Genomic DNA, 25,825 nt, shown 5'->3' with positions numbered 1-25,825 from the left:
CTAGGATTTATGAGATACTCCCTCACACAACCTGAGAAGAAATTGAGAAACAACTTTTACCTCAGAACTGAAAACTGTCTGGAAAACCAGAGAAGTGCCTAACGTCAATGTAAGGAAACAAAAAACAGGAGGCGACGTGTGCTGGGCAGATGGGACGTGGCTTTCTGTGTTTCCACACGTAATTACAACAGCATTAAGGAAATGTGAGAAAGACATTAGCATGGCACAGATGCCTGCTCGTCTCCACTTTTAAATGTCTCTGAGTTGAATTAAACCACAGTGGTAATGTAGAGTTTTTTGAAGTATGCATAAATGATATTTTAGTTTTGCTAATTATGAATTTAAATATGTGATTACTTTTTGATATGCCATTTCTAAATTACCTCTAAAATTAAGAACAAAATAATAAATACATGTAATTCAGACATTTCAGAAATGAGCTCCACCATTACTTACAGTGTAATTATACAAACTAATGCCTTGTAATAATTAGTCACCATTTGTCAATATTTATTTGAATAGCCGACATCAGTATACGGGATGTGCATTGACTGCTAAGCCGAGGATGCTAGAAAAATAAGGAAAGGCTGCGCTTCCTTTCCTCGGTGCGATCTGTCCGCCTGCTATCTGTGGGGAACTTGGCTCCTGAGCCAGTCACTCTGTTCTATGTATAGCTTTGTTGATTTACATGGTTCTCCAAAAGGCACACACCCAGGGTTTTGTTTCAAGTGAATAATGTTAACAGACAAACTGTCTAATAAACCTGAAATGTTCTCCCAGGGGATGAAGAGAAAGGGAAGATCCTTGGTTAATTTCAGTGCTTTCCTTCTTGACCTTGGGTCCTTCTGTCTGAAATGGACTTGAAGGTTGGAATCCTCCTCTTGGGTTCAGCAGGGGATGTGTGGAATGTTGATGGGAATGAGATACTCCTACCCCCAGGTTCTTAGGGAGCAGACATGTCTTCCTTTCAAGACAGTCTGTGTGGGGTAGATGAGCTGGCTGGGGACAGCCCTAAAACAAATCATAGCTCCATTCCTATATGGGTCTCTTAGGGTCACACTGAATTACATAGTTTAGTAGCACCCAAGTGACCTGGCTGGGATCTTAAATGTGGGTAGCTTAGTAGAACCACATTAGAGAGAGAAAGAAGTGCTGAAAAGACCACGTCTTTGCAGATGAATGACTATATAAGACATCTTCAAGTACCGCAAAGTTATGTTGGACTCCTCTGAATAAAAAGGAGATCTTTCCGTAATAGCTAACACCTGTGTGCTCACTGTGTACCAGGACTCCTTGTAAATCCTCGAGCTCATGTAGCCATCACAGAAACAGCTGAGGCTAGAGAGACCAAGGAGCTGCCCTGGGCCACACAGTCATTAGCAGACAATGCAGCTAGAGGAGGGAGCCAGGCAGTGTGAGGCCGGGTCCCTGTGTTTAACTGCTAAGCTACATGGCTTCAATGTTAAGCCATCCAGCTCCAAGTTCATCTCCCCTCTTTCCTCTCTTTTATCTCTATTTATCATTTGTCAACAAATACAAAAGATTCTCAAGTGGTCCGTTCTGTCTGTTCTAACACGGGTAGCCAACACCAATTCTCTTAAACCGGATTGGCTCATGAATCTGAAATGTGTTTCGGACTTTAGGGGATGTTTTCAGTGGCATGGGAAGAGGTGGTGTGATGTGCCCCGATGGGGAGGGTTTGAGCTGGGAAACCCGAGTTCCACTCTTTGGCCCTCCTCCTGGTGAGCAGGGTTGATAATGGGCGACTCCCTGCCTCTGACTGGTCCTCGATTTCAGGATGCATCCAAGAGGAGCTGGCCCAATCTCTCCACTCCCTTCAGGCTTGAACACTCCATGATCATGATTCTGCGGTGCAAGGTTTGAGAGATTTGAACAAAGTGTTAAAGAAAAAAAAAAAAAAAGCAGGTGGCAGTTAAGGAAGAATATTAACCTAAACACTACATTTCACAGAACAGTTAGGTTTCTGTTCTATTTCTTGCCCACAAATCCATATCCCCTCTGACGGGCAATCACAAGGCAGAACTTATGAAACCTTATTTGAGAGATAGAACTGGTGAAACTGCTTGTGTCTAACTGCTTAGTAAAGAGTTTGGTATTTGAAGAAGACTGAGATGAAAGATGGAGACTAATAATTCTGACTCGAGAATATATATAGAAAGGAGATTTTCTTAGAGGCCTTGATAATAGATGGGAGAGTGCTTTGAACATGAAGGTTATAGCCGGGCATGGTGGTTCATGGCTATAATCCCAGAAATTCGGGAGGCTCAGGTGGGTGGATCACTTGAGGTCAGGAGTTGGAGACCAGCCTGACCAACATGGTGAATCCCCATCTCTACTAAAAATACAAAAATTAGCCGGGCGTAGTGGTGCACACCTGTAATCCCAGCTACTTGGGAGGCTGAGGGACAAGAATTGACTGAAACCAGGAGGTGGAGGTTGCAGTGTGCCAAGACTGTGCCACTGCACTCCAGCCTAGCCAACAGAGTGAGACTCTGTCTCACACAAAATAAATAAATAAATAAATGAAAATTAAGGTTATTATAATTTCTATCTTTGCAAAAATTTAGCTTCTTTAATATCTGCTGACTTTAAAATAATTAGATGTGGTGTTGCCTTTCAGTACCAGGCAAACATTACCAGGGGATTAAATAAGAAAGCATATTTTACTTTTAAAGTGTTACCACATAACACTCTTATGAAATTTTGGATAATTTCATTCAACATGTAGCTTATTACTAAACAAACAAAAGTTCCAATTCTGGAGAAATCTTTGGAAAAAAATGGGAGATTTGTAAATTCAATCCTTATGTTTTGCTGCAATTTTAAAATTAGGATTAAATTTATAGCTCTATCACTCTTTAACTGAAGCAATTGCCAGCTATAGCTTAGATCTCTTATATGGTTTTGTGTAAGAGTTATTTCTGACTTTTGATATTGAAGAATATTAAGATTTGGCATAGAATTTATTAAAATCCTGTATAACTATACAAGATAGAAGAAATTAAATGCAACAATTGGGGTCAATAAACATCTCATCAATGTGTTAAACTAAACTCATAATTATTGGAGTTATTTCATCAAATGATTGAAACATTGGCTAGCTTTATTCCTAAGATGGCACCTCTGTCCAGAAAAGACAGTTTCCTATTCTAATGCTGGAGCTCTGACCTTTTGACCCTGGAATGCCTCAGAGAGAGAAATTACATGGACATGAGCGTCTCAGGGTGAACACACACTTTAGAGACAATATCAAGAAGCCTGCCTGAGATTGAGCTCAGAAAAGAATTGTGAAGCTGCATCCTGTCAGGGTTTCCTCTCATTCCTGTATTTCTTTTTCCCTGTAGCCCCTTATTGGCAGCAAATGGACTATTCTTTAGTACTGTTTCTGTGCATTCTTTCCCACAATCTTTTTTCCTTTTCTTGTTCTGTCTCCCTCATCTCCTTTGGTACCTTTCTTTCCAAGTAACCCACCTGGTTTTCGTTTTTTCCCCCCAAATGCCTTCATTCCAGTATCTCTTATTTTCTCTAAATCTTGGCCCACATTGCTAATCCATGGGAGGAAGCCAACGATGAGACTACAGGGAATGATCTTGATCCCTCTGTGAGGGAAAATTCATTCCATCTACATCCCCAAATTATTTATTTTGAACCCATTTTTTTCATGATGAAGCAATTTAATATCTCTATCTTGATTTAACAATGAAGAGAAATTAATCTGTGCAGCTGCTTCAAAGAGAAAGTGAAGGATCCCTGTTCTGACCTCCCCATTAGTTCTGACTAATCCATTTGCACACCTATCAGTGGGCTTGGACAGTGTGTGGGGCACAGAGGAGACACAGCCTTGTGGGGAAATAGAGATGTAAATGTATCTACAGTACAGGGAGATATGATAAGGCCTGATTCTAACTGATTTGGAAATTTGCTAGATAAACCAAGCAAATGCCCTGGGGGCTGAGAGAGAGGGAAGCTCTTAAAGAGGAGATGACCTCTAAGAGGGGACACACAGATCAGAGGGTATGGACACCTCAGACAGAGAAAACCACCTGAGCACAGGCACGGTCCCATCATAAAGCACGGCTAGGTAACAGGGTAGAAACTAGGAATGGCAAGACACTCTATGGGAAACTCCATAGGATCAAATAATGAAGGACTCCTGTGCCTTTGCCTGCTTAAGGAGCATGAATTTCATCCTGCAGGTGAGGAGGAAGCATGGAAGAATGTTGACTGCCAGAAGTGACAATGCCACATACATGCTGGAAAGATCGCCCTGACGAGGGGTGGGGAAAAAGTGTGCAGGAGGCTGATCAATAGGACAGTTGCGATCATTCAAGGAATAGATGGTGTCAGCAAGAGTAACAGGAGGAAAAACGGAAGTAGATACAAGATATTTTGGAACTAGAATTGGATTTGAAGATTTACTACATGGCAGGGGTGGGGGGCAAGGAGGAGGAGGAGTAAAAAACAGCTTTACAAAATTTTTAAGCTATTGCTTTGGATTTTCTTTTTTGTTATTTCCAAATAAATGAATAATAATATTATTGACCTAAACAGCATGCAAGTAAATGTGAGTTTAGGAAGAAAAAGCTCATGAGTTTCAGCTGGACATGCTCTTTTTGAGATGCTTCTTTGGCAGGAATGCACATTTGAAATAAGGATATGAAGCCCAGGAAAGAAATGCAGATTTGGAAATCATTGGTATATTGGAAGCAACTGAAGCCAAAGATTTGAATGAGACACCCCGAGGAAAATACATAGATCAGTAAGAGAAGAAAATCTAGGTTGGAACCCTAAGAAATAACCAACATATAAGGGCAAGGAGAAAGCCAAAGAAGATTGGAGGCTGGGGAGGAAGGAGGAGATGGTGACATTGCTGGTGTCGCAACATCAGGGGAGAAACGTTTTTACGAAGGGTGTAGACAACAGTGTAAGAGGCTTCAGGATGTTCAAACAAGGTAAGAAACGAAAATGTGAATTGGACTTTGAAATCTGGAATTTATAGGTAATCTTACCACAAAGAGCTTCAGGAAAGCAGCAGCAGCAGAAGAAGCAGTATTAGCAAAGGGCTGAGAAATGTGTGGGAGATGAGGAAGTCCGGATGGTGGGGATGTAGACCAGCAGGCCTCAAGCCTCTAGGCCCTGAGAAATCTTTATAACCTAACAATTATGGAGAAACCCAGATGCTTTTGTTTATGTGGGTCACATCTATCGATAGTAAGCATATTAGAAATTAAAATTGAACACTTTTAAGCACTGTTATTTATCCATTTAAAATAACAATTCTATTATAGCCAACACAAATAATATGCGCTTGTGAAAAATAACTATTTTCTAAAACAAAATTAGTATTTTAGATGCTCCATACCCAATTCATAAAGCATATTGCTAACCTACAGGTAATTGTGGACCGACCTTTCTCCTGGTACAAAATTTAAGCAGCCCACTTAGGTATCTTTTTTCTTTTTTTTTTTTTTTTTGAGATAGAGCCTTGCTCTGTCACCCAGGCTAGAGTACAGTGGCACAATATCGGCTCACTGCAACCTCCACCTCCCAGGTTCAAGAGATTCTCCTGTCTCAGTCTCCCAACTTGCTGAGATTACAGGCATCCACCACCGCACAGGGCTAATTTTTGTATTTTTAGAAGAGATGGATTTTCACCATGTGGCCAGGCTGGTCTCAAACTCCTGACTTCAGGTGATCCATCTGCCTTAGCCTCCCAAAGTGCTGAGATTACAGGTGTGAGCCACTGCGCCTGGCTCACCTATCTCAATCCATCTTCATCTCACAGATAAGAAAATATTTTAAATAAGCATTTTTATTCCTTTCATAATATAATATCACAGGTTATACTGCTATAAATGATAGCATATGCCATGTGGATGAGTAAAGACTACTAACAAATGTGTCACCACGTGATAGAATTTAGGAAACTCGTGTAAATGCCCTTTCCCCTAATCTTATCAGCAAGATACCAGCTTGCATCTTCTGACTACAATATTAATAGTAAGATAAAAAATAAAATACGTGGCTGGGCACAGTGGCTCAGGCCTGTAATCCCAGCACTTTGGGAGGCCGAGGCGGGCAGATCATGAGGTCAGGAGATCGAGACCATCCTGGCTAACACGGTGAAACCCCGTCTCTCCTGAAAAATACAAAAAGTTAGGCGGGCATGGTGAAGGGCGCCTGTAGTCCCAGCTACTCGGGAGGCTGAGGCAGGAGAATGGCGTGAACCCGGGAGGCGGAGCTTGCAGTGAGTCGAGATCCAGCCACTGGACTCCAGCCTGGGTGACAGAGCGAGACTCCGTCTCAAAAAATAAAAAATTAAAATAAAAATAAGATAAAATATGTTCAATTTCACCAATTGATAAATAAAAATTGATAAATAAAAAACTAAATTAAAAAATGTTCAATTTCTAATATCACTGCATATGCTGCATCTTATCCTAGAAACATCAGCCACATTCTTGAACTTTCCAGGTAGAATTAGAAGGATGCTTAAGTATGATATTTGAAATTCTGTCTCTGCACATAAGATACCTGAGGCCCAAGAGCGATAAAAATGCTTATTGGGCTATTTAGGGACCTAGCTGCAACTAGAATTTAAGGCTACAAACTATTTCCAGTGCTTTTTTTTTTTTTTTTTTTTTTGAGATGGAGTCTCACTCTTGCTCGGAGTGTAGTGGCATGATCTTGGCTCACTGCGACTTCTGCTTCCTGGGTTCAAGCGATTCTCCTGCCTCAACCTCCCGAGTAGCTGGGATTACAGGCATCTGCCACCACGGCCATCTAATTTTTTGTATTTTTAGTAGAAATGGGGTTTCTCCATGTTGGGCAGGCTGGTCTCGAACTCCTGACCTCAGGTGATCCACCTGCCTCGGCCTCTCAAAGTGCTGGGATTACAGGCATGAACCACCGCGCCTGGCCTCCAGTGCTTTTTAATGAAAAAATATTACAGTGCTTCTTCTTGAATTCATTACAGAGTGTCTTACTGCCCTTCTTCTCAAGGTTGCCTTTCTTTTTTTCCCTGAAAATAGGAGACAAGATGTCAGACAGTCCTCAGCTCTCCCTCCCCTCCTCCACTCCACACCTGCACACTCAGTACAAGGTGCTCCAGGAATGTGGCAACACCCAACACATCCTGTGGCCCTCTCTGAGACTCAGCATTTCCCATTCAACAGCAAAATCCAGAAGTAATTTATATTTGGGTTTAAAAGACTAGATGGGGCAGTGGCTCATGCTTGCAATCCCAGCACTTTGGAAGGCCGAGGTGGGCAGATCACTTGAGCCCAGGAGTTCCAGACCAGCCTGTGCAATATAACAAGACCCTGTCTCTACAAAAATACAAAAAAAAGCCAGGCGTGGTGGTGAACGCCTGTAGTCCCAGCTACTCAGGAGGCTGAGGTGGGAGGATCACTTGAACCTGGGAGGTCGAGGATGCAGTGAGTGATGACTGTGCCACTGCACTCCAGCCCGGGCAACAGAATGAAACCCTGTCTCAAAAAAAAAAAAAAAAAAAAAAGATCAGCATCCACCTACTAGGATGGATGGCTAAAAGTAAACAGACTGATAGCGCCAAATGTTGGCAAGGATGTGGAGAAACTGCAATCCTCATACATGCCTGGTGAAAATGCAAAGTGGTACAGCCACTTTGGGAAACAGTTGACAGTTTCTTTGAAAGTTTAACTCACACATACTTGTACAATGCAGAAACTCAGCCCAGAAGAAACGAGAAACATACATCCACCGAGGCATGTACATAAATGTTCATTGCAGCTTCAGTCGTAATAGCCCAAAACACACCAAATATCCATCTACCAGCATCAGTAAATGAAATGTGTATATCCATCCCATGAAATATTACTCAGCAATGGCTGAGCACAGTGGCTCATGCCTGTAATCCCAGCACTTTGGGAGGCCAAGGAGAGAGGATCACTTGAGGTCAAGAGTTTCAGACGAGCCTCCTGGTGAAACCCCATCTCTACTAAAAATACAAATACTAGGCTGGGCATGATGGCTTATGCCTGTAATCCCAGCACTTTAGGAGGCCAAAGCAGGTGGATCACCTGAGATCAAAAGCTCGAGACCAGCCTGGCCAAAGTAATGAAACCCCGTCTCTACTAAAAATACAAAAATTAGCCAGGCATGGTGTTGGGCACCTATAATTCCAGCTACATGGGAGGCTGAGGCAGGAGAATCACTTGAACCCGGGAGGCAGAGGTTGCAGTGAGCCAAGATAGTGCCACTGCACTCCAGCCTGGGTAGCAAGGGCGTAACTCTGTCTCAAAAAAACAAAAACAAAACCAAAAACAAATATTACGTGGCAATAAAATCAAAGAACTATTAATCTGTGCAACAGCATGGATGCATCTCATAAACATTAAGCTAAGTGAAGAAGCCAGACATAAAATATTGCATATTGTATAACATTTGTATGAACTAAAAAAAAAAGGAAAAGAGGAAGTACAGAGACAGAAAGCAGCTAAATGTGTATAGGGTAGGAGCAAGAATTGACTGCAAATGGGCACCAGGGAACATTTTGGGGTGATGAAATGTTCTAGGTCTGAATTGTAGTGCTATTTGGGCAACCGTATACATTTGCAAAAAATCATTGAATCGTATATTTAAAATGGATGGATTGTATGGTGTGTAAATCATAACTCAGTAAATTTGCTTTTAAAAAAGAGGAGGAAAAGAATAATGAAATCCTATGTCATCATTTTTTTCCACAGAGAAAGATAGCTGATCTCTCTTCTCCCAAAGGCCCACTCTTAACCCCAAGGAGAATAGCCCCAACTTTGTGTTTATATTCACACATGTGAGTGGGGAATGAGAGTCAATAACTAATTTTTCTGAAATTATTTTATAAGTATTTATAATTTTGTCCTTTAGTCATCCCACAAATATATATTAAATATTCTGTGCTTACTTTCTTCTAAAACTATTTTATAATCCCCACACCACACAGTTCACCCATTTAGAGTATACAGTTTTGTGGTCTCCAGTCTATTCACAGAGTTGCATACACATTACCACAATCTGCTTTAGAATATTTTTATTAACCCCCAAAGAAACCCTGATGTCACACCAGTTTCCCCAACTCTCCCAGCCCTAGGCAACCACTAATCAGCTTTGTCTCTATAGATTTGCTTATTCTAGACATTTCATGTAAATATACAATATGTGGTCCTTTCTGACTGGCTTCTTTCCCTTACCATAATTCTCTCAAAGTTTCCTCCATGTTTCAGTGTGTATCAGTATTTTATTTCTCTTTATTGCAAATATTCAACTGTATGTTTACCATGTTTTATTTATTTATTCATCAGTTGGTGACCATTTGGGTTGTTTCCATTTTGTCTGTTACAGTGCTGCTATGAGCACTTTTTTTTTTTTTTTTTTGAGATGGAGTCTCGCTCTGTCGCCCAGGCTGGAGTGCAGTGGCCGGATCTCAGCTCACTGCAGGCTCTGCCTCCCGGGTTTACGCCATTCTCCTGCCTCAGCCTCCTGAGTAGGTGGGACTACAGGCGCCCGCCACCTCGCCCGGCTAGTTTTTTTTTTTTTTTTTTTTGCTGGGATTACAGGCTTGAGCCACCGCGCCCGGCCTGCTATGAGCACTTATGTGCAAGTTTGTGTGGATATGTGTTTTTACTATTCTTGAGAATATGCCTAGGAGTGGAACTACTAGATCTTGTGGCAACTGTATGTTTAACCATTTGAAGAACTTCCAGACTGTTTTCTAAAAGGACTGCATGGGCAGAGCATGGTGACTGATGCCTGAAATCTCACCACTTTGGGAGGATAAGGTGGGAGGATTGCTTGAGCCCAAGAGTTCAAGACCAGCCTGGGCAGCATAGTGAGACCTCGTCTCTATAAAAAATAAAAATCAGCCTGGCATGGTGGTGTTGCCTGTAGTCCCAGCTACTTGGAAGGCTGAGGCAGGACGATTGCTTGAGCTCAGGAGTTCAAGGCTAGAGTGAGCTATGATTGCACCACTGCACTCCACCCTGAGTGACAGAGTTAGACTCTGTCTCTAAAATAATTAAGTAGCTAACTAACTAACTAAATAAATAAATAAAATGGCTGCACCATTTTACATTCCCACCAGTATGGTATGAAGTTTCCAATTTCTCCATATCCTGTTAACATTTATCTGTCTTCTTGATCACAGCCATCCTGGTGCGTGTGAAGAGGTATCTCATGACAGTATTGATGTTCATTTCCTGATGACTAATAACAGCGATTTTTCATGTACTTATAGGCCACCTGTATGTCTTCTTTGGAGGTATGTCTATTCAGATCCTTTGTCTTTTTATATTGGACAATTTGCCTTTTATTATATTTTAATATATCCTTTATTGTAGTAAAATATACATAACATAAAATTTACTATTTTAATCATCTTTAAGTCTACAGTTCTGTGGCATTACTTACATTCCTGAAGATGTGCAACCACCACCACCATCCATCTCCGGAATTTTTGCATCTTCTCAAGCTGAAACTCTGTACCCATTAAACAATAATTCTTTATTATTTTTTCTACTGAGCCCTGGGCAACCACCTTTCTGTTTTGTCTCTATGAATGTGACTGCTTTCACATAAGTGGAATTATACAATATTTGCCCTTTCATGACTGAATTATTTCACATCTTCAAGGTTCATCCATGTTGTAGAATGTGCCAGACTTTCATTTCTTTTTAAGGCTGAATAACATTCCATTATATGTATATACCCCATTTTCATTTTGTTTATTGATTCACCCATCAATGGGCAGACACTTGGGTTTCTTCCACTGTTTGACTGTTGTGGATAATGCAGACATGGATGTATAGATATTTGTCTGGATCCCTGCTTTTACTTCTTTTAGGTATATTCTCAGAAGTGGAATTGCTGGATCATATGGTAATTCTGTTTATTTTTTCAATAATTATCACACTATTTTATACATATCATTTTACATTTCTACCAGCAATGCGCAAATGTTCCAATTTCTCCATATCCTCACCTGTACTGGTTATTTTCTTCCTTTTTTGTTTTTTATTTTTGAGACAGTTTCACTCTTGTTGCCCAGGCTGGAGTACAATGGCACAATCTTGGCTCACCACAACCTCTACCTCCTGGATTCAAGCGATTCTCCTGCCTCAGCCTCCAGAGTAGCTGGGATTACAGGTGCGTGCCACCACACCTGGCTAATTTTGTATTTTTAGTAGAGACGGGGTTTCTCCATGTTGGCCAGGCCGGTCTCGAACTCCCAATCTCAGAAGATCTGTCCACCTCGGCCTCCCAAAGTGCTGGGATTACAGGTATGAGCCACCGCGCCCACCTTTATTTAGTGTTTTTAATTTTGTTTTGTTTTTATAATAGCCATCCTAATGGATGTGAGTTGGTATTTCATTTTTGTTTTGATTTGCATTTCCCTAATTACTAGTGATGTTAAGCATCTTTTCATGTGTGTATTAGTCACTTGTATATTTTCTTCAGAGAAATGTCTATTCTAGTCTTTTGCCCATTTTTTAATTGTGTTGTTTGTGGATTTTGTTTTTTATTGAGTTGCGTTTTTAAAAATTTAATTGCAATATTTCTTTATATATTCTAGATACAAATACATTATATATGATTATATACTATATATAGAGAGCCCAAATTTCTTCCCATTCTGTGAATTGCCTCACATACTTATTACTTAATAATAATTCTTAATTATTGGGCTGGGCACGGTGGCTCGTGCCTGTAATCCCAGCACTTTGGGAGGCTGAGGCAGGTGGATCACCTGAGGTCAGGAGTTCAAGACCAGCCTGACCAACATGGAGAAACCCTATCTCTACTAAAGAAGGAGAAATCCCATCTCATACAAAATTAGCCGGGCGTGGTGGCATGCATCTGTAATCTCAGCTACTCGGGAGGCTGAGGCAGGAGAATCACTTGAACCTGGGAGGCAGAGGTTGTGGTGAGCCAAGATCGTGCCATTGCACTCCAGCCTGGGCAGCAAGAGCGAAACTCCATCTAAAAAGTAATAATAATTATTATTATTATTAATTATTAAGAGAGTAAACTATCTTAATAGTGTCCTTTGAAGTACAAAACATTTTAATTTTGATGAAGTTCAATTTATTTGTTTTTCTTATTGGCTGCTTGTGCTTGTGCTTTCAGTGCCATAAAAAATAATTATTGCTTAATCCAAGGTTATAATGTTATATTTTCTTCTAAATGCTTTATAATTTTAGCCCTTACCCTTAAATCTTTAATCAATTTTTTTTTTTTTTTAGATGAAGTTTCGCTCTTGTTGCCCAGGCTGGAGTGCAATGGCGTGGTCTTGGTTCACCTCAACTTCCACCTCCCGGGTTCAAGCAATTCTCCTGCTTCAACCTCCTGAGTATCTGGGATTACAGGTATGTGCCACTATGCCTGGCTAACTTTGTATTTTTAGTAGAGACAGGGTTTCACAATGTTGGTCAGGCTGGTCTCAAACTCCCGACCTCAGGTGATCCACCCACCTCAGCTCCCAGAGGGCTGGGATTACAGGTGTGAGCCACCACACCTGGCCAATTTTGAATTTTTTTGTATGGCATGATTGTAAGGTCTCAATATCATTCTTTGGCATGTGGATATCCAATTTCCCCAACACCATTTATTGAAGATACTCTTCTTTTCCCATTGAATTGTCCTGGTACACTTGTTGAAAATCAACTGACTGTAAATGTTAGAGCTTATTTCTGAACTCTCAATTCTGTTTGTTGATCTATATGTCTATCCTTATGCCACCACCATACTGTCTTGATTACTGTCGCTTTATATTATGTTTGGGAATTAGAAAGCATGAGTCCTCCAACTTTGTTCTTCTTTCTAAGATTGTTTTGGTTGTTCTCTGTTCTTTGAATTTCCATATGAATTTTAGGATCAGTTTGTGAGTTTCTGGAAATAAGTCAGCTAGGATTTTGATAGGAATTGAGTTAAATGTGTAGATCAATTTGAAGAGTATTCCCATCTTAACACTATTAAGTCTTCCAATCCAAGAATATGGGATGACCTTTCATTTATTTAGAACTTTTAAACTTTCTTTCAGGCCGGGTGTGGTGGCTCATGCCTGTAATCCCAGCAGTTTGGGAGGCCAAGGCAGGTGAATTGCTTGAGGTCAGGAGTTCAAGACCAGCCTGACCAAGATGGTGAAACCCCGTCTCTACTAAAAATCAAAAATCAGCTGGGCATGGTTGCGCACGTCTGTAATCTCAGCTACCTGGGAGACTGAGGCAGGAGAATCGCTTGAAACTGGGAGGCAGAGGTTACAGTGAGCCAAGATTGCGTCACTGCACTCCAGCCTGGGTGACAGAGTGAGACTCATTCTCAAAAAAAAAAAAAAAAAAAAAAAAAATTTTCTTTCAACAGTGTTTTGTAGTTGAGTACGTTTTGCACCACTTTTATTATTCCTAAATATTTTATTTTTCTTTTGCTGCTATTCTAAATGGAACCATGTTCTTAATTTTATCTGTGTTTCTGAGCTTAATCTTATCCACAACAAGACTGATATTTAGATTTCATTTCTGGATTAAGAAAGAAGCTTCAGAGGAGGAAATCTCATTCTGAGATTCTTATGTCTGATCAGAAGATAAAGCTACAAATTTGACTCAAACTGTTTTAAGGATCTCAGATGATAAGTCTGCAGCAAATCTGGACACACTGTTTAAATACATGCATCTAATATTTAGATTGAGAAGACGCAGAAATAGGAATACACTAATATGATAGTGTGGCTTCCTGGAAGTGCTGATGGAAAAACTACAGAAGTCAGTAAGGTTACAGGGTAGACACACAAAGATAACCCACTGGCCTTGGGCAAGGAATTAGTAACAATTTGTACAGTATTTGCAGAGTGGTCTTCAAACAGGGGTGCCAAAACTCCAGCAGTAGACAATCTGCTCTTATGCAAGAAGAAAATATAAGAACTGATATTTATGTTTATTTACATCACTCCTTTAGTTTTTATTTTTGTTTATGCTCTATAAATGTACATAATATGATAGCATGGTGGTACATTTACATACTTTGTATTAAATTAGCAGACAATTTGTAAGTTCATGCAAGATTGTTTACGGATGGAGACTATTGACTTAACTCACTGCTGAGCACATAGCAAATGTTCAGTAAATGTTAACTATCATCGAAATAATATGATTGTCATAATATCATAATGAATAAGTCCAAAAGTATTAATTGTACTTTCCTGGTTTGTTTCCTTGCCACCACTGATGAGATTCTAAAGCAAAGAAAAGTCAAAGAAAATTATCAAAGTGAGTGGCCCATCAACTCAACCACAAAAGTAATGCTTTGTATTATTATCGTTTAAAAATACAGGAAGATAATATAGTCCAAGAGAGAAGAATATATATTAATTTTCATGTCCTCAGTGTGTAAACACTAACCACACTGAAAAATACTTGCTGTTGGGCCAAAGTTAACATCTATTCAGTTTTCTTCTGTTTCTTGAAACCTCACTCATCTGAAGCACAGGATCCCTGAATTGTGGGAATTACAGACATCTCTGGGTTCCTCAAAGTGGCCAGGTCAAAGATTTAGGCGTCTAATCTGGGAATGGCTCTCTCCAGCCCGGCCAGCTTCCCTGCCATTCTTTACAAGGACTGTGTGTATGGCACTGGACTTATTTTCCCAGAAGTGCTTCTGGGACTGAAGTCTGCACAAAGGGGCTGTTAAATGTGTTTCCCTCCCTCCTGGCTCAGCTGGCTCCTAAGCCTCAGGGCACATACAGCTCATAGTTCCTATCAACTTTTCCCAAAGGACCCCTGGGCTCCTGCAGGAGCCAGCACTTCCCTGGAACAGGAAGCTCTATTTACACTGTCTTGGAGCCTGGTGCTCATCCATAAAAGGGAAAAGAGTCCTTTAGGAAAAGGGCAGGGTGCTTGGAAACTCTTTAAAAGTGAAAGCTTTGCAACCGGTTTCTGTTGTTTTACCCTGTTGGTTAATACAATTTTTCAGAACATAAAAACACATGCCCTTTGGCTGAACAGTGCCTCTGAAAAGCTGACGTGCCAATAAACAAAAAAGCTGACGTGCCAATAAACAAAAAATATGGAGAGATTTTCATGGGAATCTTCCAGAGTGCACACCTAGGTCAGATCATCATTGCTTTAGCCCTGTAGAACATAATTCCAGACAGATATACTGGTTTACACATCAATAATCTAACTGTACTTTAAATAAGGAAGAAGGGCTATCTCAGCTTTGGAATAGCATCATGTTTAGGTCAATGAATGATTGTTCCAATTCTCCTTGCAGGTACTTATCATGTAACTTATGTTCTACCAGCTAACAGATACACTTGGTGAGTGATCTGAATCTCAAATGAGCAAAAGATACACCAGGAAAAGATTGCAACTGACGTGGGAGAGAGGGCACTACGAATCGGAGCTCTGGGAGGATTCAATCGTAATGGTCAATAAATAATCATAATTTAAATTTTAGTAATAAATGTTTGTGGCTTATATTATTTTATTTATTTATTTATTTATTTCAAGACAGGGTCTCACTCTGTCACCCAGGCTAGAGCACAGTGGCACGATCATAGCTCACTGCAGCCTCGAAGTCCTGGGCTCATGTAATCCTCCCACCTCAGCCTCCCAAGTAGCTGGGACTACATGTGTATGCCACTATGCCTAATTTTTTTAATTGTAATAGAGACGAGGTCTCACAATGTTACTCAAGCTGGTCTCAAACTTCTAGGCTGAAGCAATTCCCCCACCCCAGCCTCCCAAATTACTGGGATTATAGGCATGAACCACCGTGCCCAACCTATTTGTGACTTATTATTAATGGTAATTACAAACAATTATCATGAGTCGTTACAAGGCATTGGGTTAAGTGCTATATACCTATAAACTCTTTTAACCTTCATGATAACCTTATGAGTTAGGCACTGTCAGAATTCCCAGTGTACAGATGGCTCAAAGAGATTAAGTAACTTGTCCAAAATCACAGTAAGTGGTGAAGCCAGTATCTGGTCTACTGAGTAGAGTATGCAGTCTGCACATGTGCCGTTGATTTGTTGAACTGATGATGTAACTTTCTTTGGGAAGGTTACAGTACCTGTGTCTCTAGTCCCATAGATGATGCCCTAACCATTATGTTTCACTGCCTCTTGTACTCTGTGCCTAACTCTATTCCTAGTACTTTTTTTTTTTTTTTTTTTGAGACGGAGTCTCGCTGTGTCACCCAGGCTGGAGTGCAGTGGCGCGATCTCGGCTCACTGCGAGCTCCGCCTCCCGGGTTTACGCCATTCTCCTGCCTCAGCCTCCGAGTAGCTGGGACTACAGGCGCCCGCCACCACGCCCGGCTAGTTTTTTTTTTTGTATTTTTAGTAGAGACGGGGTTTCACCATGTTAGCCAGGATGGTCTCGATCTCCTGACCTCGTGATCCACCCGCCTCGGCCTCCCAAAGTGCTGGGATTACAGGGTTGAGCCACCGCGCCCGGCCTATTCCTAGTACTTTTAAGTTAAATGACACAAATAATGTGGTAGAATTTCATGAACTAAAATAGTCATTCAACCATTTTTCATTTATTCTGTACCTGCTAGCACCTAGGTCCATACTTAGGCTAAATATAGTGATTCTGATGTCATTGGGATTGGAGAGACAGACCAGAGGCCAAGATTTGAGCACCCAGGCATTCCTGGTCAGATTTCACCATGAATCCAGCTCCATATGCCATCCCCACACCATACCCCACGCCCCACATGCACCTCACTTCCACCCAGGGCTTTCACAGTCCCGCGTGACACGAGCTTCCCTGCATGTCGCACCTGTTGATTTCACTGCCTGGAGTGCACTTCCCCAGCCTCTCAGCCCCTCCGTTTCACTTCTCAAACTCCAGCCTGGGCACCACCTCTCCTGCAAAGCCTTTTCCAACCACTCCAGCGAAGGCGGCTCCCCACTCCTTCCTTTGTGCTCTGGGGCCCTTCTTCCTTGGTGGCTGCTGCTGCGTGTGGCGCCCACCACGTACCATCATTGCCCCCCACAGGCCAGTCCACAGGGCCTAGAGAACAGAGCTGGGTCTCATGCTGCTGTGCATTCTCTGGACACGGCCCAGTGCCTCCAGAGTATGCAGTCTGCACCTGTGCCGTTGATTTGTTGAACTGATGATGTAACCTTCTTCGGGAAGTCACTTCCCCAAACCTGCAAGACTCTTCCATCAAGGACCACCTGTGAAAAACACGTTAGGAGCCTGAAAACTGTTTTCTTTTGTTTGTTTGTTTGTTTGTTTTTGGTTTTTTTTTTTTTTTTTTTTTGGCAGAGGGGGAGTGGGGGCAGTTCTGGTCATCTCAAAGTCATTGGTGACCTTAAGAAAATAATATTGAAATGAGATGTGAAAGGACTAGAAGATGAAAAATAAAATGACAAGACAACTCCACGGAGAAATCTGACTACGAAGGGCAGCAATGAATAGGCCAATGGGTGAGGGATGTAAGGCTGAAGGAGGGTTTTCGTTTCTTGTTTATGCAGGTTTTGCTACTGTTTAGAGGACTGAGACCTTTGTCTGTTTAAGGGCTGAAGGGAATGGGTAGAGAGGAAGAAAAGGCAAAAGGAATCACTGATAGCTTAAGGTTTTGGAGATAGTAGCAATGACCTCCCTTCATAATGAAATTGCTTAAATGAGTTGTCTATAACTGTCTTGTTTCTCTCTTCACCTAATTCCTTCTCATTTCACTTCAATATGGCTTTTATTAAGGTCACCAATGACTCCCATATTGCTGGGAACACAAAATCACTTCTCAGTACTTTAATGTCCAGAGCTGGATGGGAGATCAGTGTTTTTCAGAAGAGGAGTGGCCACTCCACTGTAACGAGAAGAGAGAAGAGGAAAACCAGGACAGATGGAGCTTGTGTTCCAGATTTGCTGGCCGGAAGGTGAGGGAGGTCTTGGCAGATATTAACATTTCTTTGTGTCACATATGAAGCAAAGTCATTGAGGAGGAAGTGAGACATTTGAGGCAGAAGGATATAGGGTTTGAAAAGCTTTTTCGGAGGGCAGGACAGCAAGCAAGTCAGAGAGGTGTAATGAGATGGCCAGCCGGACAGAGCACTGTGTGTGGTTGGGGACTGTGAGTTTATCGTGACCCCAGCCTGCCTGGCTGGGGCTGCTCCTCAGTCCTCAGCTACCTGAGAGAGATCAGACAGCGAGTGTAGTGAGGGTAATGGGTTCATCAGATTTCAAGTTTGCCAGCACATGCAACACAAAGAGGGCACGGTTGACATGATGGGACAGAATCCAGCATGGATGTCAGGCAAGTTAACAGTGGCGGGCCATGAATAGGGAAAAAGTGAGGGTCAGGAAAGGTCACCCAGAAGTAAAGGAGGCTGTACAGGGAATACTCGAGCAGGAAGCTGCAGGGCAGGGTTTGCGGGCAGCGAGGAGGATGTTTGAATCTGAGATGCTGGAGGTGGAGCAGTCGCAAGAGATAACATGGTTCAGACTCACATTCTGCACCGTGAGAAAGGGAAGCCGTGGCCCACTGGAAAGCAAGGTCACTGGGTCAAGGAGCTAAGAGGTCACAGAGTCGGATATGTCCAGAATAAAAGCAAATGTGAGGATGGAGAGAAAGAAAGTGGTTGCAAAGTCTCACAAACAGTGGTGAGTGTCCAGGCAGGCCTTGGTGAGACCCTCAGTCATTCCAGCACTGGGAGCTTTATTGTTTGGTGAGAGACAGGAGATGGAGCAGGCTGGTTTTGAAATGCCTTGGTTGTCAGGCAAGGGTAGTTACCCTATGCTCCCAGTAGGGTGCATAGCCTTTAAAAATCATCAGCTAAATCTGTGTTATTTATTGGTGCCATGAAGAGGTAGTGAACCCTACTGTACAGTGTGGAGCCTGGGTGATAATGACAGGTGAGTGTGGCTTCCTCGGCTGCGGCTGATGGATCACTCAGGTGCAGGGTGTTTTCGATGGGGAAGGCTCTGCCAGGGTCGGGGGCAGGGGAACATGGGAAATCTCTGTGCCTTTTGCTCAATTTTGCTGTGAGCCTAATACTGCCCTAGAAAAATTAAGTCTTTAAAAAGAAGATTTAGGAGGAATAGATCTTTAGAGAAACATTAGAGAAGTTGGGAGGCAGTTAGGCCAAAACAAACTACACCCATTTCACAGCCTCACCAGGAGCCAGTGTGGTCTCCAGCATTGCAGACTGAACAATCCAAGGGACTAGGTTTAACACTTTCACTCACATTTTTATTGCCCCGGCCCTGAAATAAATGTAAGGTCCACAGATCCACCTGCCTCTGGTTGATAGCAAATCTCACAAGAGCTGCTCTGGGTTTCCACAGATGGAGACTTCTGAGCTAACACTCCACTGGGCAGTTCACCTTCTTTTGACAAAGATGGGCATAATGTCCTCAGAGTCTTGAGGCAGCTTTTTGTCATGTAATCAGAACTGGACCACCCTAAGCCTTCTTTCTCCTCCAAGATGATGTCTACATGTGTCATTTCACTTAATCTACACAATAAAGCCACATTCTATGAGGTTCTGTTATTGTCATCCTCACTTTCAGGTGAAGAGTCTGAGACACAGAGAATTAATTTTCCCAGGGCCACAGGGAAGAGCTGGAGGTGGGATTTGGCATCAAAGGTGGCACTCTCAGCCTCCCCTGGTTAATGTCACCACATCCTCCCTGCAGGGGATGTTGGTGCTGTCCTGTCTCCTCCTCCCCGCAATGCCCACACCAGCCACTCACTAAGTTTTGTCCACCCTCCCTGGAATGCCGCCCCCTGACTGTTCCTGGTTCTGACGCCTCCTCCAGGCTCCCAGCCCCTCTCACTCCCAGTCTCCCACCTGCCTTCCCTTTTCCAAGGTCAGCACCACGCGTGGGCCAACCCCTTCACACTTCCAGTTTTTATTCTCACCTCTTAACTGCCTGTCCCCTGCTCCCTCCAAGCTCCTCACACTGAATTGAACTGGTCTGTGACATGCCAAAAGCACAAAATGTTCTGTCCCCCTATAGCCTTTTCCTCTGTCCTTTCTGTCTGAAGCACCAACTCCATCTTCTTCCCCACCATATCACCGCCGCCCTGCATCATAAATGTCTCTTCATCCTCAGGACTCAGTTCCTAGTCCCAGCTTGAAGCATTCTCTAAGAGCCCTGTGACGCTCAGTGCTCTGAAGTGTAACACGCGTTTAGGCGTCTGCCTCCCCTACTCCGACTGTCAGCCCCTCCAGGACAAGGCAGGGTCCCACTGATGTCAGCATTCCTAGTGCCCAGCAGAACTCCCTGCCCATGGGAACCAGGTGTTCTGTCACTGTCGTTTGAACAAGTAGTGAAAAATTGGGAGCAACATGAGATCACATAACCCCTCCATGTGTTCTTTTGTCTGATATTTGGACGGTAAATGAAGAGCTCATCAGCACCCAACACAGACAGGCCCACTGTGCTGTGGACTGTTCCCCTGTTAGAACCTGAGTTAAAGACCCATACTTAGGACTTAGCTTCCCCCCGCAACACGGGCTCTACCAAGGCAGGGCTTATCTTTTTTTGCCCCCATATTATGAGGTAAGAAACTTGGTGCCCATGCCCATTATGTGTGTTTTGTATGACATGAAACATAAATAAAGAAAAAGTATCTGATCCTTACAACAAATAAGGTTAGTATTTCCCATCGGAAACTGAAGCTCAAAGAGGTTAGTGTCCAAGGCCATCGTAAGACAGTTGGAAATCTAGTAGGGAAAACCTTACCTTTGAAGCCCACTTTCTTTCTACACTTCTGAGTTGCACTCCTGGATCTTCTTAGCTATTAGAACTGGACATGCACATCAAAGAGAAGAATAAAAGTATATTAATAAAATAATGCAAATGAGGCAGAATTTTTCTGTTTAAAATCAGAAAACTACTACTAATAAAACTAGACTAGTCAAAGAAAAATGGATGGTGGACTTAGCACCTGGAAGAGAGTGAGCTTTGGAAGCTTTGGGAGAGAAGAGACTGGGCAGTCCGAGCGACTCAGTCCCATGGGGGAGCACAGCTCAGGCTGGAGGAGACCGCTTTCTCCGGAGTGCACGTGGCCACCGGGAACCAGCCTGTGACCGCGCTGCTCACGGGCAACCAACCTGCTCTTAGCCAGCACCAAAGAACACCGGAATTCAGCCAGTTTTGTCTCATACTCTAACAAAGCAGGTTGAAGAAAAGTCTTCTATTTTATTTATATCACTTTAGGGTCAGAAAACTCCCAAACAAGTTTCCTATATGATGAAACAGGCATTTTTCTCTTCTCCCCCTTTTGCTTGAAAAAGTTGCAATTTCTTAGCAAAGATTACTCAGCTAGTCCTTACCATAACCCATGATGAAGGCAGTATTTATTTTTAGTTTCATCTTCACAGCAAGGAAACACACTCACAGATGGAAAACGATTTCACGAAGGTCATCCAGTGAGTCAGTGACAGGACCCAGTGGGGCAAATTAGGCACTTGGGGTTCGGTTATTAAACTTTGAGGCTCTACTAACAATCCAAGGCCCAAAAAAAGCAGTCTTACCGTATCTTCTGAAAGTAATTTTAATGCCAAGCTTTGTTGTACATTGATATCTGCTTATCAGCCATCGTACTGCAGCATTCTTTCCAATGGAAAGGACCCACTCGGTGTCATTTAAGGATGGCATGAGATATAAGTGTAAAGTACTTAGCATAACATACAGGATATAGTATCTGCTCAATTAAAAAATGCCCACGTCCAATGTGTGGGAATTCTGTGTCATTTCCCATTTCTCGTGTATCTGATAAAATAAGAGCTACACCTGCCAATCCATGATATCTGCAAAGTGGCAAGTACAAATAAAACCATGCACAGCCACCTTACTGCACTGTTTCTACTGGCTGACTGTAGTTTCCTGAACAGGAATAAAATGAACTGGGCTCATTCGTTTTAGAGCATATTCTCAAATACTATTGGGTGGTTATAAAAATAACACCTCCACAGTATTTTTAAAAATATGACAAATGCAAATAAGAAAACAGAAATCACCTATCATGCTAATTAAATTTTAAATGTATTTGGTGATTTCATAGGCCCCAAATAGATATCTAATTATTTTACTCAAATTTGTATTTCTTCTATTTTCATTGTGGTCATAAGTACAGTTATGAATAGTCTGTTCAATACCTTTGCCTGTTTATCTGAGTTTAGATGTTTTCTGTTGATTCTCAGTCTAAATTTTTAAGAAAGATTTAGGGGCTTGGAGTCCTTCCCCCATCTGGGAATGGCCCCTCACATGGCCATGGCAGGATGTTCTCTTTATCAGCTATGAGGCCACCGTCAGAGAATGGCCCACTGCTAGACGTTTCGGAAACTAACACAGATCTCACTTCACCTACTGTTGGTGTCTGCGTTTCACAGTTCTCTTGCAACCTAAAAGAGTGTGTCCCAAATCCTTGAATATCACAGCACAGCATCCAAATAAAACACGTATTAGGAATGAGAAAAATATGCTTGTATCTATTATTACCTAGTCATACTTTAAAAAGAGAAAAAAATCTTGGCTTCTTTGTAAATCTTCATGTAACATGACCTACTTTTTGTGTAATTAAACTCTGAAATCTTTTTATCTAGATCAGGAAATGTGGTTTGATTAACATGAGAGATTTTAAAATAATCTCTCTCAAGTAAATAAGAGAATGAAGTGTGCACACTAAATGACGATGTGATAACTGCTGTTCAACTTAAGAGTTGCCTAGGCACTTGTTCATAGAGTTTTTACGGCAGATTAATATTGCGGCACTTTCCTTATGTTGCAGAGTCCCAGACAGAGAAGTTAAATGATGTCTCCAAGGACAAACAGCTGCAGAATTACAGAGCTCAGCTTTTAAGACAGACTTCCATCAGTCAGTTCCCTGGGAGCACTAGTTCAGCTCTGCTGAGTTAAACATGCATTGTAGAAACCACTGAGTGCTGGACACTGTGCTGGGCTTTGAGGTTACGCAGATGCCAAGGAGACTGTCCTCTGGTGGGCATTTGTCTGGTGGTAAGTCACAGTCAGCCAGCAATGTCTCCAGATTGTGGGATGCACAGGGTTCCCCCAGAAGAGGCTGCCTAAACAGAGTCGCAAAAATGGGAGTTAGTTGAACAAAGGCAGACTAAATAAAACAAGGCATTTATCTGTACAATCTGGGAGTGAAATATAAACATTGCCCAAGCCAAAGTTTCCAAATTTTCTTTGGCAGAGACACTAAAGCCTAACGTGTGAAACAGATAAAATGTGCAGCTTCCCTACTGGGGAGGTAAGAGGCAGAAACCTCTGTCTTCCCCCTTCTGCCTCCTTCTCTGCATTGACAAAGGACAAGGTTGCCCTCGGGGTCCTGCGAGGGTAGAGGGGACTGACCAGAGGTGGGCACAGGGACGTCTGTGTGGCTAGCAATGACATGTTTCACTGTCAGGGAGCTGGTTACACAGGTGGTTCAAGTTTATAAAATTCACCAAGCTGAACCTTGTGGGCATTACGCTAAGTGAAATTTGTCCATCGCAGCAGGACCGAATTTGTATAATTCTATTACATGAGGTGTCCCGAGTAGTCAAATCCATAGAGACAGAAGGTACAATGGGGATTGCCAGGGCCTGGGCCACGGGGCAAGGGAGTGGGGAAACCGTGTTTAATGGGAATGAAGCTTCAGCCTGGGAAAATGAAAATGTTCTGAGACGGATTGTGGTGGTTGCACAGCAATGTGAATGTACTTGATACCACTGAACTGTGCCCCCAAAATGATTAAAATAATACATTTTGTGTTATGTATAATTTATCACAATTTAAAAAATTAACCTACGTATTTGTGACTTGTATAATTTTCTACATTAAAAGTTAGGAAAAAAAAAAAAAATCCTAACCAAATCCCAGTTTCAAACATCACACTCTGGAAACTTCTGGAGTATGGTGTCTCTCCTGTGAAGGACTGAGGGGTCGTTCCTGCTTTTTCATCTCACCTCCAAACTCAAACCAAGATTTGACAAGCTCGGCGACTCTCCCTTACTACTATTTCCTGAAATTGGTCTGTGGCTGTTTGTGCTTCTCTTTACTTTTCCTGCTTCCCAAATGGTCTGGGCTGACAGGCATTCTCTCCAGGGATGAGGCTCAGGTCTCACCAGGCTTCCTCCACTCTGCTCTTCATGAGAAAACCCCAGGGTTAGACTTGGATGGAGCCTGCCTCTGTGGCCCAGGCTGGAGTGCAGTGGAGCAATCTTGGCTCACTGAAACCTCCCCCTCCTGGAATGAAGCGATTCTCCCGCCTCAGCCTTCTGAGTAGCTGGGACTACAGGCATGCGCCACCACACCCGACTAATATTTTTTGTATTTTTAGTAGAGATGGGGTGTTGCCATGTTGGCCAGACCGGTCTCAAACTCCTGGCCTCAAGTGATCTGCCGGCCTCGGCCTCCCAAAGTGCTGGGATTACAGGTGTGAGCCACTGTGCCCTGCCCACTTCTCCTTTATTTTTCAGTTCAATTTGGCCACACATTGAGAAGACCTACATTGATTCTGCATCTAATTGAATGCACATGACTGATCTCTAAAACTGCTAAAGGATTATTCAGACAACTCTTTGGCTACATTAAGGATTAACTGATTCTCCCCTGACTTTATAAGACATATTACTAATAACACAGTAATCATCCTATCTAACATTTACTGAGCATCTTCTCTTTTCCAGGCACTATTCCTGCACTTTACATGTTTAATCTCATTTCATCCTCCCAGTAACTCTATGGGACTGTTCTATTAGTATCCCCAATTTACAGATGAGGGTACTGATGCACAGAGAAGTTAAATGACATGCAGCTAATATGTGGCAAAGCTAAACTGCTGAGCAGAACTAACCCAGGTTTCTCCTTCATTTCATAACCACGTAAGAGGCAGATGCCACCAGCAGAAGTCAGACACCTGCAGTGCCTGTGAAGTGGGACATTTTCATTCTTCGTCAACTCAGATCTGCTCCCATGCAGGGTGCTGTTTCCACATCTGGCTAACACCGCATCCACAGTCATGTTGATACAAAGCCTGTGCTACCACTGGACGATCACAGGCTTGGGAACAGGGTCAGAACCTCTCCTCTCTACATCCAACATCCCTTTGTTTGAGGTACTTCCATAGGTGAGGTCCCACCAGCCACAGACAGTCCTGAGTTTTCCCCAGAATGGCTCTTACCTGTAATCCCAGTACTTTGGAAGGCTGAGGCAGGTGGATCACCTGAGGTCAGGAGTTTGAGACCAGCCTGGCCAACATAGTGAAATCCCGTCGCTACTAAAAATACAAAAACTAGCCGAGCGTGGTGGCATGCGCCTGTAATCCCAGCTACCCAGGAGGCTGAGGCAGGAGAATCACTGGAACCTGGGAGGCACAGGCTGCAGTGAGCCGAGATCATGCCACTGCACTCCAGCCTGGGTGACAGAGCAAAACTCAGTCTCAAGAAAAAAAAAAAAAGGAAAGAAAGCGTTGGGCCAAGAAAATCTGGTGCAACCTGGAGTCTGCCCAGTTTTAAATAAAAATAACTTTGAGGCTGACCTCTAATCTTTTATCACTTCAGTAAAGTAGGATTTAGACAGAACATCTCAGGATTTCCTGACTTTACCTTTCCCTCTGAAGGAGAATGCTTCATTTGATAGCCAAGAAGGCCAACTATTTTTAATCAAACCCTTGAACTTTCTTGGCTTTTGAATACTTACTGGAGGGAAATATCCAAAGACTAATATTTCGTTTATTTTCAGAGCCTAAATTAATATCACCATCTATATCTGTGGAAGATTCTGGAAAATAGCTAAAGCCAGGATGAGTGAGGTAGTGTCTG

General features: G+C 42.5%; 1 long non-coding RNA gene across 1 annotated transcript; it reads left to right on the top strand.

Moving 5' to 3' along the window:
- Window positions 1-17,317: 17,317 nt before the first annotated feature.
- On the top strand, window positions 17,318-23,899 carry LOC108587232. Its single transcript, XR_002523802.2, has 2 exons — window positions 17,318-17,926; window positions 22,789-23,899. It is a non-coding gene; the product is annotated as an uncharacterized LOC108587232 (long non-coding RNA).
- Window positions 23,900-25,825: the final 1,926 nt, after the last annotated feature.

This window comes from Papio anubis, chromosome 8 (genome assembly GCF_008728515.1).
Source record: "Papio anubis isolate 15944 chromosome 8, Panubis1.0, whole genome shotgun sequence".
Lineage (NCBI taxonomy): Eukaryota > Metazoa > Chordata > Mammalia > Primates > Cercopithecidae > Papio > Papio anubis.
This window is presented reverse-complemented; position numbering and strand designations above follow the sequence as displayed.